The sequence below is a fragment of the Macrotis lagotis genome, chromosome X (assembly GCF_037893015.1).
Source record: "Macrotis lagotis isolate mMagLag1 chromosome X, bilby.v1.9.chrom.fasta, whole genome shotgun sequence".
Lineage (NCBI taxonomy): Eukaryota > Metazoa > Chordata > Mammalia > Peramelemorphia > Peramelidae > Macrotis > Macrotis lagotis.
Window position 1 is genome coordinate 344,844,697 of NC_133666.1, and position 12,889 is coordinate 344,857,585.

General features: G+C 32.8%; 1 protein-coding gene across 3 annotated transcripts in view; it reads right to left on the reverse strand.

The window, feature by feature from the left end:
* The window catches only part of SEMA5A (semaphorin 5A), a 712,145-nt gene that overhangs the window by 566,105 nt on the left and 133,151 nt on the right, over positions 1–12,889 (reverse strand). Inside the window, exon 2 of one of the 3 annotated variants that reach the window (XM_074208090.1) lies at positions 12,694–12,751. The exons of the other annotated variants lie outside the window; for them this stretch is intronic. The gene's annotated coding sequence lies outside the window, so the exon portion shown is untranslated. The remainder of the gene's footprint in view (positions 1–12,693; positions 12,752–12,889) is intronic. 3 annotated transcript variants of the gene reach the window in all.

Here is a 12,889-nt window from a genome sequence, read left to right on the forward strand (position 1 = left end):
ATATATTTATACACACACACACACACACACACACATATATATATATATAATAGAAAGTTAAATAGATGTTTATTAAATTGTTGTTACTTATACGTTACCATTACCAAATGGAGACACTGTCACTATTGATGAAATTGCTGGTCCCTTAGTCAACTAACATATATGTTATACTCCAGGAGAAGTGCAATAGAATATGAACTTCTTGAGGGCAGGTACTATTTCATTTGGATCCCAGAATAGTGCCTCTCATATAGTGATTTTTAATAAATGTTGGATGTATTGAATCAAGCACATGTTTTTCAAATTTTGTCAAACTTTGACTATCATGGCAGATATTTAAATTAGCATCAAGAGTACTTTTAATTATTTTGATTTTTTTTTTTGCCAAAATCAAGATTTGCCAATCTTCCCCTTGAACTGGGGCCAGAATGCTCCTATGGTGTCTAAGTCAAAGCTTCTTTGTTACTTCCTGTGAAGAAACAGGTGCCTTTGATGTGTTACATAAAATAGTTTGGCAAATGTTATAAAACCCTACAGTCTTTTTCAATACCAGAATCAACTCAGGCTATCAGCCATAGTTTCTAGTCAATGTTTTCCTTTGAATAATCCCCAGATGTGTTGTATATACTATGACCAAGATAATATGATGACTGCCTTCTGGAAAAGCAATACAAATCCCCCATAAAAGATATCCTAATAGGCAGATAACTCACATTGATGGCTCGGAAATGGTTTCAGTTACTCTAGTTGTTTATCTACAAACTATTCCCTTCATTCCCAGTTAAAGATAAAGATCAATAAAGAATCCTATATAGCTAATACAATGTTTGAGTAGCATGAAAAAGTTAGCTAAGTAGTTTTTTAAACATGCAAACTTCTAGGAGACACACCCAACATATTAAGGAATTTAAATTGGGGGATGAATCAATATTGAACATTGCACTGTCAGGTTCTGGGGTGAACAAGTATCAATTCCCTTAAAAGGAAGTTATAGGAAAATACTTTGTCCATCTTATCTGATTTTGCCTCAAACCCTAAAGAGAAACAGTAATATATTGCTACACAGAGTATGTCATCAAGAATCATTTATTAACTGCTTAATGACAGGTAATTTAAATAATACAGTTTTCAGTTCAATATAAGGAAATACTTCCTAAAAAAATAGAGAAATCCAAAAATCATATGTTACCCCTCAGGAACTTATGACTGTCCCACCAAATAGAGATCTTTAAACTGAGGTTATTATAGGCTGTTGTAGAAAGGCTGTGGGTGGGGTTGGATTTCATTATCTCTGAAGTCCTTTCTAACTCCATAGTTCTAAAGATTCTATGACTCTCCTAATTTCCTGGGATAGGGACTGGGAGGAGATGAATCAGAGTAGAGGATTAGAAAGTTGGATAACAGCATAGCCCCACCTGAAGAACTGGCTTATTCCCTTAGTGTTATAAAATGATTTCCATTGTCCAAACTTCTTACTTAAATAAGTCTCACACTGATCTGTTGGAGTGGAATTATTTAAAAGGGTTTACACAGTAAATTCTTACAAGTTTTCTATACCTTGAAATATTACATTATTGTTATTATAGCATTTATCACTCTTTAATTCTTTAAAGTTCTGTAAATATGTGGTGGGTCATTAGGAGTAGGAAGACGGGTGAAACATAGCTTACAAATAAAAACAATCCAACAAACATTGTGATGAAAGGGTTTGAAACCCATAACTCATGACAGGACATGAGGGTATGACATCTTCTGAATGCACTGTTGTTTTGAGACATTGTCAGAAAATGTTAGAAAATGAACATTTATGTGTATAATCACTCAAAATTTACTGCAAAAATAATGATGTTTTGTTCTGTTGGAAGGGAACAAAGACATTAAGAGAGACAGGTAGAAAGGGACAAGATAAGAAGGCATCAATTGAAGAACAAAATTAGAATTTCAGAATTGTTAGTATTGTTATTGAGCTGTTAATATTATTTGGGGAGAAAAGGGAATGATATTGAATCTCACATTTCATAAATGCGGTGATTTCAAGGAGTGAAAACTCCCTCCACAGACCCAGTTTGGTTATTTATCTAAACTTACAGTGTTAGAGGATTTCTTGGGATACTGAAAAATTAAGCAATTTACCTATGGTCACACCACTAGTTTCTGACAGTGATTAAATTGGAACCCAGGTCAATTTCCTCTTTCTCTACTATACCACTGTCTTTAAGCATTATTCATTTTATCATTTTTTATAGTATCTCAAATGAAATCTTTTGAACATTTTCTTGGTTTTCAAGATATGGATTAGGAATAAAGATAATAAAAAATAGTTCATGGAATAGAAAAAGCATCCAAAAGCAATTTAGGAGGTTTAGAAAGAAGGAAAGTTCAGGAGCTGCCTACAGTGTGAAGACTTTGCTATTAGAAATTAGGCTTTCCTATTTGAATCTTACAGATCACTTGATCTGTCCTAAGTAATTTTCAAAGTAGTAAATGTATTATAATGAAATGAAATCCACTTGAGAATACTTGGACTGTCCTTTTCCCGTAAACCTATAATTTGATTAGTGAAACTCTTGATCCATACAATCAGGTAGAAATAAAGAGTATCCCAAAGCTTTTGGAACAATTTTTAGTTATTAAAAGTTACAAGTGAACTAAGACTAATGGGACACAATAAACTCTAACAACTTAAAACTGCACAAAAATATGAAATTAAATAAAAAACTGTTCTAAGATTTTTGGGACAGTGGTTATAGGGAAATAGGAATAAGCATTTATGCATCTACTATATACAGTGCACTGTGCTAAGGGCTGTTTATAAATATTAGCTCAACTGATCCTCACGTAACCTCTGTAAGGTTACTGCTATAATTATCCTTATTTTGTCATCAAAAAAGAATTGAGGTAAACATAAGTGACTTGTCCAGGGTCAAAGAACTAAAAAGTGTCTAAGGCTGGATTTGAATTCAGATTGGCATAGCAGAATTTGTACTTCATATTTTAAAGATACTATTGAAAAAGTTAGCCAATTTTGTAGAAAAGTATGTGTACAAATACTTTCCTTTCTACAGTAGAATGACCCATGAGAAACTGTAATAGAAAGTCTATGCTTGGGGCAGCTGGGTGGCGTAGTGGATAAAGCACCAGCCCTGGAGTCAGGAGTAGCTGGGTTCAAATCCGGTCTCAGACATTTAATAATAACCTAGCTGTGTGGCCTTGGGCATGCCACTTAACCCTATCTGCCTTGAAAAAACCTTTAAAAAGCCTATGCTCCTAGTATCTTTAATTAGAAAGTGCCACTCTTGACAAGTAGAATCTTTGGTATCTGGCCTTTACCAGAACTCCATAAGATATGTTCATTGAATTTTTAAGTCTTTTTACTATCATCCAGCTTGTGGCTACCCAACTTGTGAATTCTCTATTTTAAATAAGTTATCATTTAACCAACAACTGAATTCCTTAAGTTTATAGACATATACTTTCTTTTTTATACAAAGAATTTATTTGTTTTGAGTTTTACAATTTTTCCCCCATTCTTGCTTCCCTCCCCACCCCACTGTTTCCATGGTATACATTGATCTCAGTTGAATGTGATGAGAGAGAAATCATATCCTTAAGGAAAAAAAAATAAAATATAAGAAATAGCAAAACAATATAATAAGATAACAGGTTTTTTTTTCCCTAAATTGAGGTTCAAACTCCACGATTCTTTCTCTGGATGCAGATGCTATTCTCCATTGCAGATAGCCCCAAATTATCCCTGGTTGTTGCACTGATGGAATGAGTGAGTCCATCAAGGTTTGATCATCACTCCCATGTTGCTGTTAGGGTGTACAATGTTTTTCTGGTTCTGCTCATCTCACTCAGCATCAGTTCACACAAATCCCTCCAGGCTTCCCTGAATTCTCATCCCTCCCAGTTTCTAATAGAACAATAGTGTTCCATGACATACATATACCACAGCTTTCTAAGCCATTCCCTAATTGAAGGACATTCACTTAATTTCCAAATCTTTGCCAACACAAACAGGGCTGCTATGAATATTTTTGTACAAATGATGTTTTTACCCTTTTTCACAATCTCTTCAGGGTATAGATGCAGTAGAGGTACTGCTGGATCAAAGGGTATGCACATTTTTGTTGTCTTTTGAGCATAGTTCCAAATTGCTCTCCAGAAAGGTTAGATGAGTTCATAGCTCCACCAACAATGTATTAGTGTTAGACATATACTTTCAACATATTCTATGCTTATGCACAGTACAGAAAAGTGTTACAATAAGTTATTCATTTAATGCATCAAATATTTTTGAAGTGCCTACCATATGCAAAGTTAAGTGTTGGCATGTTGATAATTTTTTCTTCTCATCTAATAAGAAATAATGACTCATGGGAAATGTTAGTGAATCATTCCAGAAATTACATGAGACTTTTGCAGTAATTTCACATCATACTGAAAGAATTTTAACACAGCAGGAAGAAATATCTCATAATTATATGCACACATTCATCTTATCATGTATTTATGTTTGTATCTACTGAACTAGGATATGTGTGTGGAGGATATTTTTTTCAGTTTAAAATCTACTTAATTTTCTTGTTTCCATCCTTTGAAATCCCTCTCACAACTGTAAGTCATATATTAGCAACAACTGCATTTGAATAAAAGGTTCCACATTGTTTTCTTCAAAACCCTTTCAAAGATTTTCAGTAGTTCTGGAAAAAATAGTAAGTCATGACAACAGTATGAAACACAAAATAAAAATTAATTACAAAGCACTCTCAAAGAGTTTTTGTGCCCCATAAAGTAACAGTAGCACGAATACATGCTTTAGGGAATACTATTTTAATCTATTTATTTAGGACTCTGAAGGCACTCATGCTTAACATAATAGTTATTGGCTAAAATGGAGATATTCTGTTCTTAAATGGTGTTGTGCCTAAGTTCTGTAGTACCAGTGTAGAAGTTTCCTTTAAATCAAACTAATAGAAATATTAAGATTTTAATGAGAAATTACGCATCTGAAATTCAGTCCACCTGATTCCTAAGCTCTTTATATATGCATGAGTGTGTGTGTGTGTGTATATATATATATATAATGTATACATATTTTAATATGAGTTTCCTTTACTTAGACACATGTATCTGAAAAAAGTGGTGTTTAGTTCACAGAATCTTATACTGATATTTCTAAATATTGTTTTTCCCTTTCCTAATTTAACTATTAGTGGTTGGTGGATCAACTTTATGAAAAAGAAAGACTGGCATCATAACTGTGAATCCTTTCTGGAAAATAAGGTAAAAAATACAAAGAGATGGTAAATGCACACATGCACATACACACACATCAATCTTTAAGTGACTAAGACATAGGTTTTGGAGATGTATAGTCATAGAATCTTCTATGACAAACCGTTCTGGAGACAACAATGCATGGAAATGAGATCGACTGAGGTCATGAAATTCAAAAGGCTTTACTCAGGAGACATGTGTATGTGCCTTAGGAGAGCTCTGTCAAAGCTAGAATTTCCTCAAGAGGATATAATCATAAAATGATCATATGTGCTTATATAAATAATCTTCAAATATAAGTGATTAAGCTCATCTATCCCACTGAAGAATTTCTGAAAATAAACAGCATGCATTACAATAGTCTAACTCAAATGAGAGATTAAAAAAAATCCTGACTTTTCAACATGTCTGTAATTCCCAAATATTTATAGCAGTCATAAAACCACTATCCTTCATGACAATAAATGTTAATGGCAAGCACTGAACTAAATACATACACCAAAAAAAACATGGACACAAATCCCATCATGACCCCCTCAACTTTATTCCCCTCTGAAACAGAATGATAGAAAAAAGATTCACCAAGTAGATCACTAACTGGAATTCCAATGCATTGTAACATGGATAATAGAACTGGACAATTCTCTTTAAAGCTTTAGTAATGAATAAAGGAAAATGCACATGAAAGAACAAATCAGCTTACTAATTTAAAGATTCTCAAAGCCCTTTCCTCACCTTTTCATAGCAGTTTATCCATTCAAGCTAAACAGATAATATGACAAGTATAATAAGGTTTGAGCTTTAAAGCCTTTGTTTTTCTGACATTATTTGAAATGACAGGCTAAACCTCAACCCCAAAATACAATTACTCAGCAGACTAATTCTGCTGATCTTCTCTCCACAATGACATACATTTAAAAACATCATATCAGGAATCCTAATTTCAACTAAGGACATGTACAGCAACAGTTTATTAAAGTAGTACATGAAATGAAGTTTTGATAGATTCTTTAATAGTATTTCATCATTTTCTTGTTAAGACCTCAAACCAGTGTACATATAGGTCAGTCACATTAAAAAAATGTTCACTCTGTGACTCCTAACTAGACCCATTTTAAAAGTGAGAAGGCAATTGCCTAGGGACTCTGCTGAACTGATAGAGCAATATGAAAGCAAGGAAAGCATACTAAGCCTCAGTTTTCCTCATCTGTAAAACAGGGATAAGAATATCTGCACAGTGGGGCAGCTAGGTGGTGTAGTGGATAAAGCACAGGCCCTGGAGTCAGGAGTACCTGAGTTCAAATCCAGCCTCAGACACTTAATAATTACCTAGCTGTGTGACCTTGGGCAAGTCACTTAACCCCATTGCCTTGAAAAAACCTAAAAAAAGAATATCTGCACTGCATTATAAGGAAAAGACTTGGAAAATTTAATTTGCTATGTATAAATCAACTATTATAAGTTATCATTGTTTAGTATAGTAAAATATATATATATATATATATGTATAGTAAAATAAACAAAAGTTTAACCTAGTTAACATTAAACAAGCATTCATTGTTCTAAGATCAATAAATGGTTAAACACTTTTTGTTTATTCCTTCTTGACTTAGGTAGTCAAGATATATCTTAGATAGCTAGATATATTTAATAATGATTTTGGTTAGATTTAATAGTTTAGATATAACCATTATTATACTACACATATAACATGTTGAAAATAATTTTCAGTGGGTTAAATATTGCTTCACAATAGCCTGAGAAATTGGTACTAAAGAGAAAAATTATGTACTCTACAGAAAAATATATAACTAAAGGCAGAGTCACAAGCATCTGACAATTAGCTTCCCCAGTGGGATTGTAGCTTAATGAAATCATATTAATAACTATATTTAAAGTATCCTGAGAAAAAGCTCATATACAAGTGAAACTTTGAAAAATCAGAATGAAATTCAATTTACTAATCTACTTTAAAATGAGTCAAGGAGAACTGCATGCTTTCTTAGCCCATGGGAATAAGAAGTCAAAGGCATTTTAGTGAATAGACAAAGACTTGCTATGACTAAATTGGCTTTCCACTTTTGGGATTAAGTAATCCATATTTGAGTTCTTCCTTCATTACTTCAAATAACTGAGCTGATTGTATAGCCTCATCAAATTCAAAATCTGCCAAGACTACCCTCAGTCAAAACAGGATATAAACAGAACCAAAAAAATGAGAAGAATGATGAAAAGCACTTTTTTGCGACTTTTTTTAAAGTATAACATTGAAAAATGGGTTACCATTTTTTATTATTTATGGGATAAGCTTCTAGTGATGAAGAACAACCAATCAAGTTCTCTTACGAAAAAAGACATGTGCCAGAATTTTCTGATGCATCTTGAAATTTTTCTCTTAATATGAGATTCATTAGCTTACTGAGATCATTTGATTAAGTTTCTCTATTAAAGTTGATCAAAGGAACAAACTCCAAAAGAGGTTTTGCTTTATATCATTTGACTAGTTACTTACATCTGTGATCAATACCGCAGGGGTCAGGAAGGATGACTCAACTTGTCAAGAGTTACCCCTTTTGATTTTAAAAGGATTGAAAAAAACTAGGTTCTGCAACAACATAATATGACTTAGGTTTTCTACTTGAATCTGAGTGATGAAAATGTATACCTTTTTTTACAAAATATCTACAATTTAAGCTTAGATGTCATATTTTTCTATGCAGAGAGAGATAATTATTTTGCTAATGATAATGTTTACTTTCATTAGATAAGAATAAGATGAAATTTCATACTTGGGAATGATTTGGCAGTCAGAATATTCTGAATTTCATATATGCAAGAATATTTAAAATTTACAAAATGAAATCTAAATCAACCATAATCCTACATCTCAGACTTCTCAATCAGAATTTTTATTATATCATTTTAACCAGTCATTGATTAAATTAATGTACAAGATGTTTAAGACATGAAAGACCAGAACTATACTTTCATTGATAAAAATAATTCCAATGTGGAAACTATTTGCAAAATGATGGATCACTACTTCCTCTTGACAGTTTGAGAGAGTTGCCTAAGGCATTAGGAATTTAAGTGATTGACCCCAGGTTCATAAATTCAGGATATGTCCAAGTTAGGACATTGAAGCCAGGTCACCTTGGTTTTTTTGGTCATCTTTTCAAACACAATGACACATTGCTTCTCATTCACTGGAGGAGGGCTATCCAAACTATGACCTACATGTAGTCTGAGGTGTGATTTTATGTGCCTGTCTGTGCATTTTAATTTTCAGGAGATAAAAAATAAAATGATAATTTGCATGGAATGAATATTAGATTTTTTTGATTCCATCACTAATAAATAATCTCCTTGATGTTGATTTTCTTTGGTATTTTTAAGCAGTATTACAGATAGAACATATCACACAGAATTTCCAATCAATCTATGGGATGTGTTCTATCTCTACAATGCAGACTTTTGTGTTGTTTTGTGTTTGCTTTTGTGCTCTGCACCTTTGCCTGTTGTATTGAGGATGTGCATTCCTCCACTTTCTACGAAGTTAAAAGTGCCATGACTTTTCATAGCCCTTGCTAAACCTAGCAAAGGTAAGACTACAATTTAATTATTAAATTAGTGTACTGTATTTTTTACTCTAGGTGCAGCCCTCCAATAATTACTTTATTTTAATGAGGTCCTAACATAAAATAAGGTTGGACAGCCCTGAACTAGAGAATACCATCAAGGAAATATATAACCAGAAAAACTGGCAAGTAAGTGAGATGACTGAGATCAAATGATAAAGGGAAGTACACACAATATATTTATATCCACATAATTCCTATGAGATCTAGAAGAAGGATCCTTACACATTCCCTGACTCTCTATGGCAGATTATCTGGAGGTCATACATGAATACACAGAAAAGACATGGATGAGCTGCATCAGTAGAAAGGGAATATTAGCTATAAGATTATAGACCCAGTAAATGCTAAAGTCAATTTTTTTCATCCCTTAGTAGGGTAAAGACAATTCTAATAGGAACTTTAAAAATTTCCAAATTATATCTCCTTATATTTTTCTTGTGCATACAATCTCCCTTGTCTGTATATGTCTAAAGCACTTAAAATTGATTATCATAATGACTGATTTGATAAGGATTCTCAATTATACGTGGATATGATTTTTTTCAGTATTTAAGTATAAAAAATTCACTTCTCAACATCATTATAAATAAATAATAAGTCTCAACTTAATGTTATGAAGTCATAATATATCAGTTCCAAATAAGAATCCTTTTTCTGTGAAACTACATTTTTACCTAAAATAATTTTTAAAGGAAAACCCCACATTACATAGGATACATACTTTAATTACAAGGCTTGATGTTTACAAAGAAAAAAAAGCATTATTGCTTTCAATTTATTATCACACAGAAACAATGCAATTGCCACAACCTCTAAAATATCCAACAAAGAAAAATTACAATATGTACCTACTTATACTTTCTGAAAAAGTTTGAGATCACTAACCTATGTTCAAAAAAAGAATATAACTTCAAACCAAACAAATTCAATTAACTGTGGCATAGAACAAATAAATATACAGATATAAGCAGCAAAAGGCAGGGTTGTTTTTTAGTTTGGTTTTGACTTTGCATGCCCAGAAGAGAGAAGAATGCCTAGCATGGGAAATACTTAATAAATTCTTATTAATTGACTAATCAAGCAAAGTTATCCAAGATCACTTGATGAAAACAAGATCACTTTGATGAAAACTCTAAATTTGAGTAGCATCAAAATTCTATTAATTTAGTATAATATAACCTAGAATTTTTAAAGCAAATTTCCAAAAAATTCCCTCCCTAAATCATTTCAAACAAACTTTTGTGTTTTTTTAATTTTTTTAAACAAGCTATAAACATGCTATAAATCAAGAACAGCATGTGTGACATCATTTATTACAAATCAGTTATTCCTTATCATTCTTTAAAATCAGTTACAGATCTCTACAAGACAGATGAATTAGAAACAAAATACAACATGGGCATATCAGCAAACCAAAACCTTGTAAGGAATTTTAGGGAATTTTTTCCTTATAGAAATTTAAAGAATCAAATAGAGAGTATAGATTAAATACCTTGCATTTACCAAAAATCCAGGAAAGCATCCCATATCACCTCATTAAATTGGAAGTGTAAAATTAATGAATTGTCACCTGAAATTATGCTAAATGTCAGATCTCCCCTGAGGTAATCGCATCAGAACTTCAAGAATTGACTATGTCTCATTTCTACCATTGAAAAATGGATTTGTCCAAGACCATAAACTAGACAAGGTTCTTTTCAGAATCTTCTTCCCTTTCTTGGCTTCTTCCTTTGTTATTCCCAAGCCTTGGGCCTCAGATTATTATTATCTTTGCTTTTCACTGTGATAATACTTAAGCATAATGCCTTTCTACTCCTCATCATCTCTAAGTCATATACACCTTATATGTGAATTGATAAGCATAAAAGAAAGAGGGAGGACGAAGAATCTGCTGAAAATCCTGGCCATGGGACCTACAAATTCTAATGTAACTTCTATATTTTCTACTTTGATGTTTAAAAGAATAGCATTACTTAGCTAAAATTAACAAATATATTGTCAAGAAAGGCAACTAAAATTTCACGACTGCTGAAAGTCAGTTTTTATATCCCCACTGTTTGGATGATGGCTGCATTATTACAGTAGGGCAGTATCTTCTCCATAGAGTCACATGCCTCATGAATGTGCATATAACTACTAAAAAGAATTATATCAATACGCAAAATTTAGATCATACTGTTAAAAATTCCCAATGCAGTGCAGTTGCACATCCATAAGGTATAAAATCTTCCAATAAGTACTAGATGCCAGTTCCAGCTTTCAAACTTTGTATCATCCTTTGGAAAAGAAGCTATGGAAAAAAGAAATCATAAAGGATAGAGGAAAGAGAGGGAGAGAGAAGGGGAGAGGAAGGAAAGGGGAGAAGAAAAGGAGGGGGGGATAGAGAGTGAGACAGAGAAAGACAGAGACAGGGGCACACAAAGAAAGAATAACATCTCCAACTCAAGTTTAGTTATCACATGAGATAAATGAATTATTCCTGGGTTTAAGCCAGCAAGTTATAAGGAGTAGACAAAACACCAATAATGTTATCCCTATATGTGGCTGCACACATTATCAGTAACAATCTCTTTATTGTAAAATATTAGCATGTAGAAGTGCAAAGTACCTTAAAGGGCAGTAATACAACCCCCTAATTTTGTAGCTCAGAAAATTGAGGTACAGAAAGATTAAGTAATTTTCCTGGTGTCAGAGGGCCATTAGAATCAGAGTGGGATTTGAACACATGGAATCTTTCTGAAAATGTATGTGAACAGATGTCTTCAACATTTGCACATACAAAGAGCACTGCTTGGCATGTACCATGGCATCCTCTTTGCCTAGTCAAATTAGTTATGCATCTCCTTTAAAAAAGCCTCCCTGATTCCTTCAGCCCTCAATGATCTTCTCTTCTGAACTCTTTGCATATTTATGATCTATTGCTCTATTCTACAAAATACCATTCAAAAAGTTGGTTCTGCAGGCAATTGTCAATTCCTTTTGGGGGGAGGGTGTTTATAATATGTGGCCCAGGTTTATACCCTAAACACACACACATACATACGCACAAAGGAATCAAAACCCTGTACTGAAATAAAATAATCAGGAGATCGCTGGCTCATATGTCCCCACTTCAATGAGATATTTGCAAAAAAAATGGTTAAAACAGTGACTGGCACATAATAGAGCTATATAATGCTTATTGCATTCCCTTTTGCTTCCTTACTCTAGAAAATAACCAATTATGTTTTATGACTTTGTTTCCACAACTGTAACAGGGATTCCATGCTCAAATCCAAACATTCAAGGCAATACATTCATATAATATATAGGACTACCTTTATTTCATTCCCACTGAAAATGTATCAAAAATAAAGGAAAAATAACATTTGAGGGAAAAACAACTCACATCTATTAATAAACAGTAAAAACAATATATATGTTTCACTTAGAAGGAACTTAAAGAGGGGTAATTTTTGGGTCAATAGTTCAATTCAATTGTATGCCTAGCTCTTCATCTAGAGTCATACATAGCATCTCCAAGATATATAGTGAGTCTGATGGTTTGCTTTTCCAGAAGATAAACACATTTTGGGGTTACTAGATGTACCACCACCACAACCACCACCCCCACCTACATTATCTGATTAGCTCACTATAATAACACATACATTAAGTTCCAATGAAAAAAAGAAATGTTAATTTTAGAACTCCAAAATGTTTTTTCTTTTTGGGAAGAGTTCAGTGACAGGGGCCATTATAATGTAGGGAGAAATTCAATGAACAGTACCTTATGGGAGAGTTAAAGGTTTTAGGTATATCCAAATGGCAGCCCATAGTTCAATTCCCTGTAAGATAAAAATTTATGAATGATTTATTTTTTTTTCTATATCTGTTTAGGGATGTCTGCGAGTCTTTTAAGTATCTTGTGTGTTCTTTTATCTACTTGCACCTATAAGTTTTTAAGATATTCAGTTTTGTTTGTA